Below are 6,925 nucleotides of genomic sequence, written 5' to 3' on the forward strand. Positions count from 1 at the left end.
CTCTCTTTTGTGAACATTTCTGAGCAGCAGCAGATAGTCTGCAAAATGATGCCGTTTGCTCCGAATTATTTACGCTGCATACAATTTGCCTAAACTCACGCAAATGCTTCCATGCAGGTTTCTTAGTTACAATTCCTATCCCTATAAATTAAAACCATAGAAACTAATACAGCAGCTGATAATTGGGTAAATGAATAATTATTTTAATAAATCATATCAAATATATAAACTCTAGAAAAACCAATAGAAATATGAAATTAATACAGAAGTAGCACTTTAGGGAGTAATTAAAACATGAACTTTTTTTTCTATTATAAAATTCTGTCTTAATTAATAATGTGGCCCTCAAGCAATGAACTGAAGTTGAATGCAGAGTGTTGGGAGATGAATGAAAACTGGCACCATTTATGCTACTGAATGTTGCCAAGAGGAGAAATGGGTTCCATAAGTCACTCTTTCACATCACAGCTTTCCTTTTAGACTTCTAATTTCCCTCTAGTAGCGTCTCTTCTACTTACTGATGATAAAATCTAGGAGTTTTGCACTTGTACAGGAGAAACAGTTGCTCTCACACCTCCAGGAAAGGCTGATGTGCCCCTGAAACTTCAAAGGCATCTGTAGTGAGTCATGTTCTGGCCTCATCCCTTTACCGTTACTCTCCTTGGTCTGCCAGGTCCAAGATTCCTATCACTTCTGCTACTGGATCTCCCAACGCGGCCATTGTTTTGGTCTCAGGTACAGACTGAGAAAGTGACAGTCAATGTGTCATTAGTGCTGCTCAGCAAACATTTTTATTTCATCCTCCCAGGTATATTGTATTGTACTTTCTCATCCCCCTACAGTTATTTGTGGCCTTGGACTTGCTTTGGCAATAAAATGTGAGCAAAAAGATGTTTATTACTCTGGATGTAGCTTTAAAAGCCAGTGTGCAATTCATCACGTTCTCGGCTCACTTTGGGTGATTGACAGTGTTCCAGGCAGTGGTTTCTTGTTCAGCTGGGGTCCTGGAGTCAGGACAGTGGGGAGAGGAAACCACAGCCAGCTAGCAACGGACGTCTAATGTGAGCCAGAAATAAACCTAGTGGTTTTAAGTCATTGAGATTTTCAGATTTTGTTTGTTTGTTTGTTTTAACTTCAGAACAATTTAGTCTGTTCTAATTGATATGTGTATTGACAGTTCTCACCACATCTCTCACTTATGCCCTCTGCAAATGATGTTGCTCCTCTGTCTTCGAATCTATGCTTATATTTCACTTATTTATATTTTATTTATTTATTTATTTATTTACTTACTTATTTATTGGCTGCATTGAGTCTTTGTTGCTGCACATGGGCTTTCTCTAGTTGCAGCAAGCCGGGGCTACTCTTCGTTGCATTGCAGGGGCTTCTCATTGCAGTGGCTTCTCTTGTTGCGGAGCACAGGCTCTAGGTGTGTGGGCTTCAGTAGTTGTGGCATGTGGGCTCAACAGCTGTGGCTCTCGGGCTCTAGAGCACAGACTCAGTAGTTCTGGCACGTGGGCTTAGTTGCTCCACAGCATGTGGGATCTTCCCAGACTAGGGATCGAACCCATGTCCCCTGCATTGGTAGGTGGATTCTTAACCACTGTGCCACTAGGGAAGTCCCTATGCTTATATTTTTAAAGAGAGTTGTTATTTTACTTTCTGTGTGTAATTTTCTATCTCTCTAGGTCAGTGGCTTAACATAATATTAGTCATGAATATTTATCTCCCCTTGATCAGATTAGTGTAGATCCAGTGGGTTACTTCTCTACTGAAGGAATGAAAACCAAATTCTCAGGCTTAGCACAATAAGAAGCAGCACAGACTTTTTCTGACTCCACCCCCTCAGTTACCATTTTGAGTCAATTATATCAGCAATATTTGGATGGTCATATTTAATCAAAATTACATGCTACAGCCTTGGTAGAACTTGATATAATGAGTATATTTTTCAGCCTATAAAGTTGATGTGAGCTTGTATATAAGTTCACAGTTTTGATCTCACCTAAAACCACATGTAGGCATTTTGGGTTCTGCAAATGAGCCTGTTGATAGGCAAATCAAATGCCATAGTTTACTACATTTGTCTTAGATTCTTTTTTATGACAGATGATAGCATATTTTTGAAGGCTTTGGCATAGAAATTAAGTTATCTGTGACCTTTCCTGGCTCTACTTATAGCAATTATGTCTCAACTCCCATAAGAAAATTGATATGAAACAGTTTCCAATGTCATCAAGATCCCCTAACGTGCTTAAAGCAATAATATGTGACTTATATTCTTGCTTTGGAAGCTTAAATGTAAATGATATACCATTACCCAAAAGATTATCTTTTGAATCTGACAGATATTATCTTCTAAAATTTTACATGGCCTACACAAGTTTTAATAAAAATAGTAAATTTTCCGATGTAGAAGCTAATATATAATTATTAGGTTGATCCATATGATATTGCCAGCATTCAACAGTTTTTGACCTATAAAAATGCCAATTTCATATTATTCAGCCTAATAACTTTATACATATTATATTGTTGCATTTTCCTTTATATACATGATGAAAATGTACAAGAAAAATTGGTCATTTTCCCCTCAAATTCTCTCCTATTTCTATGTTCCTTATCTTGATGAATGCATCATTGACCACCCAGTTGTCCAAGTAAACCTAGAAGTTATAATTAAGTCTTCCATCTTCCCTTCCTTTTACATCCAATTGGTAATGAACTCGATTTTTCCTTAAAACATACTAAAATTGCTATGCAGGCTTTATTGCTATTGCTCCTGCCTTGGCTCAATCTATAATCTGTCACAGATGGGGTTCCCAAGGAAGCCGACTGAGATAGAGGTTATAGGCAAGAAGTGATGGTAAATGGGCCACTTCTGCTTCTTACTCATGGGTCCAGACCCATGTATTTCAACTTTAGGGAAATTACACCCTATAAAAGTCATTAATTTAAAGTAAGGTTTCTCAGGCTTCCTAGGTGGCGCAGTGGTTAAGAATCCGTCTGCCAATGTAGAGGTCACGGGTTCGATCCCAGCTCCAGGAAGATCCCACATGCTGCGGAGCAACTAAGCCCGTGTGCCCAAAAAATAAATAAATAAATAAAGTAAGGTTTCTCAACCTTGGTACTAGTGTCATCCGGGTTTGGATGATTCATTGTGGGGCTATCCTGTGTAATATAAGATGTTTAGCAGTATCTTTGGCCTCCGTCCACTAGATGCCAGTAGCAACCCCCAATTGTGACAGCCAAAAATGTCTCTAGACTTTGCCAATGATCTCTCAGGGGGCAAACTTGCCCCTGGTTGAGAAGCGCTGATTAAAATACATAGTGGAGGCATACACTGGAGGGTGGTATCCATCGCTGCAAAGTATTGCCTCTAGCTGTCATTCAGCTGTGTTGTCAGCTTTCTGGGTGGTGTAGAGTGTGACATGCCCAGTGGATCAATTGGTCATACACTCACTCCCACACTTTGTCATCAAATGGGTTCCTTAGTCTAACAAAATGTATGTTGGATGCCACATGAATGGATGAAACATATAAACCTGAGTCCTTGTCGGCAAGAAAGATAAATCAATACCCGAAATCTCTCTTTTTGTGGAAGAAAAAAAAAAAAACCCACCACCACCACCACCACCACCACCAACAAAAAAATAGCTAATTCTTTCAGGGTAAAGATGATCTAATGTAACCAACTTGCTACCAAATAGCTGACTTCTCCTTGAGGGATGGTGCCATGGTGAGGAACTCAGTATTAGTTTCTGCTGCTGGAAAACTGGACATGTGGTAGCATCAATAACTACAGCAGTCTTAATAAGTGAGAGTCTCTGCAGTTGGGTCCACACATAGCCTCCAACCTTGCTGTCCCAGCTATTCATTCATATGCCCATTGAGACAGCATGGTTGTAGATGAAGAGGAGGCTGGCTGATATCAACTGGATGAGTTTTTGGTCTACCTGATTGTTTAATGCCTCTTCCACAGTGAATGCTTTCTGAGTACATTACATGTGGTACAAATATTTTCATACTGTGCACCCACGTGCACATATCCACTCATTTGCCTCTACTACAGATCTTCCAGGTCCCTATCCAGTTAGCCAAGTCACGAGCTTGTATATGTTCTAGCTTCAGAATATGCCTCTTCTCAAATAAAATGACTAAGTGCACCATCCAAAGTTCCATTCATTAGAAGCATTGCCTTCAGTATTTTCTTTCAAGGTCTCCTCTGACGGGGACCCTGGTATAGCTGCCAGCCACATCAGCTTGCATCTATATAAACCCAACCCATCCACAAGGCAAGACTGAATTTTTTCTCCTCCGTTAGTCAGTCATCAGGGAACCAGTATGCAGTCATAGGTGTGAACTGAGGGAGAGGTGCTGATGAAACTGTGATGGATGTTATATGGATCTAGGCTTGTGCAGCGTGCATGTGCTTCCAGTCTTTCTCATGCTTAATCTTGAATGTGCCACCTCCGTCTTACCATAAACTATCCAATTGTATCACGTATATAGTCTCTCAGCTCAGGATGGGCAATTCTGGCTATGTGATCACTTGATATCACATGGTCAGGCATTTAGTCTCCACAAGGGCCGAGTAGCATGCCTGATATTATTTTTGAAAAGTGTATAGTTCTCCACTGTAGATGTTATAGTTTTGCTCCAGGACCCTAGGGATCTATGTTGTGATTCTTCCATTGGGACTTGACATAAATGCCAAATGGTATCTCTTCCCACCACCAAATCCCTCTAATACAATAGGAAACTCAGGCCGTATGGCCAAAGAAGCAGGGCTATTGTGCATCACCTGACATATAGCTTAGAGTAGTAGAGTAGTATTCCTAAGTGTGGAATCTTCTGCCCCCCCCCCCCCAAAAAAAAAGAAGAAAAGAAAAGGAGAAAAAAAAAGGCTTACCAGGCATTGTGTTGCCTTCTTCATCATAGGAAATTCAAAATATGATCATGTGTCCTTTGATGCCCCAGATATCCAAACCTCTACCGAATGTACTGATGTGATAGGTCCAAGAATCTTTGTATTATGGATTTATTTCCCTCATCTGGATGGCTTGTGTCTTACAAAGTCCCCCTAACTGACATGCTCCAGAGAGTGAACCAATGTGAGGTTCTGTGGAGAGTCCAGCAAGTCCTGGTCTGTTCTGACCATATTATAACAGAGGACAGGGGGATTGGGGTGGGATGAATTGGGAGACTGGGATTGCCATATATACATTAATAATAAGAAAAAACATGAAATTGTACACTTTAAATATATGCAGTTTATTGTATGTCAAATATATCTCAATAAAAGTCCTTAAAAAAAAAAAAAAAAAAAGGACAGAAGAGTTGCCACCATCCTGGGGCAAAACTGTAAATGTATATATTTGTCTGTTCTAAGTGAACAGTTTTCTGATCCTCTTTGTGACAGGGATGGGAAAAAAATGCAATTGGCAGCTCATTGGCTGCATACCATTTACCTGTGGCTATGTTCATATACCCTAGCAAAGATCCCACAGGTTTTTGATGCAGAAGCTGCAATTGGAAATACTATTTGGCTGAGGTTGTGGTAGACCAGAATCTGTCTAGGTTCTGCAGGAGCCAAACTGGTGAACTAAGTGGAGATATGAAGGGGAGCATCGCCCCTGTATCCTTTAGATTTTAGAGGGTCACACTAATCTTTGTCATTTGTTTGGGGTGCCTAGAAGTTCTCCTCACATGAGCGCTAGGAGAGAAGCAGAGCAGGCTCTGAGTTCTCTAGCCATCTCCTTAAGAACAGCAGGACTGAAGAATGTGACTCTTCCCTAGACTGACCTAAACCGTGATTATTATTTTCTAAAGTAGAAATGCTTGTACGGGAGGCACACAGAGTGGGTGCTCGAGCTGGAGGAGGCCAACACCCTGGTGACTTTTGTTCTCTGGGAGGAATGAGGACCCAAATGCCCTGACGCCAAACCATCCCCATGTACCGCGGCTTCACGGACTCCCCCCCCCATAACTGCCAGGGGCACGCTGCTGTAAACAGCGCCTAGAGTCACCAAGAGAGAAATAAGAATTTTCAAATAGTAACATGACAAAAAAAAAAATTACCAAACACTGAAGGAAAAGCTATGAAATAGAGGCCCCAAACTCAACAGAAAATTCACGTCAAAGGAGACATTTAATAGAAAAACAAGAATAAGTGACTGTGCAAGGAACAAGTAGAGATTATAGAAATGAAAAATACAACCCCTACACTTTCCGTGCCGACAGCGCTCTCGCAAACATGGTGAACGTTCCTAAAACCCGCCGGACTTTCCGTAAGAAGTGTGGCAAACACCAACCCCACAAAGTGACACAGTACAAGAAGGGTAAGGATTCTCTGTACGCCCAGGGAAAGCGGCGTTCTGACAGGACGCAGAGTGGCTAGGGTGGGCAGACTAAGCCGATTTTCCGGAAAAAGGCTAAAACTACAAAGAAGATTGTGCTGAGGCTTGAATGTGTTGAGCCCAATTGCAGATCTAAGAGAATGCTGGCTATTAAGAGATGCAAGCATTTTGAGCTGGGAGGAGACAAGAAGAGAAAGGGCCAAGTGATCCAGTTCTGAGCTTCATATTTTGTTTTATTATGAAGACAATAAAAATTTGAGATTGTTTACTTAATTTCAGTTGGGTTTTTTTTTTTTTTTTTTTTGAAGGGAAATAAACTAGTGTCAATAAAATTCTCCTTGGGAAATTAAAAAAAAAAAAAAAATACAACCCCTACAACAAAACAGTGAACAGATCGACAGACTGGGAAAAACTCAAGGCTGACTTAGTGAGGGGCCAACGGAGCTAAGTAAATTTCTGAGAATGAAGCTCAGGAGCAGCGGCAGAAAGTACAATGGAAAAGATAAGACTGGATAAGTCATTTAGATGCCCCCACAAGCAGTACAAAAAGAGAGAGCAAGGGAAAT

General features: G+C 40.7%; 1 pseudogene; it reads left to right on the forward strand.

Annotated features, from left to right (window-relative positions):
- Window positions 1-6,243: 6,243 nt before the first annotated feature.
- LOC130859034 (60S ribosomal protein L36a-like) lies at window positions 6,244-6,629 on the forward strand (annotated as a pseudogene).
- The last annotated feature ends 296 nt before the right edge of the window (window positions 6,630-6,925 follow it).

The sequence above is a fragment of the Hippopotamus amphibius genome, chromosome 8 (genome assembly GCF_030028045.1).
Source record: "Hippopotamus amphibius kiboko isolate mHipAmp2 chromosome 8, mHipAmp2.hap2, whole genome shotgun sequence".
NCBI classification, from domain to species: Eukaryota; Metazoa; Chordata; class Mammalia; order Artiodactyla; family Hippopotamidae; genus Hippopotamus; species Hippopotamus amphibius.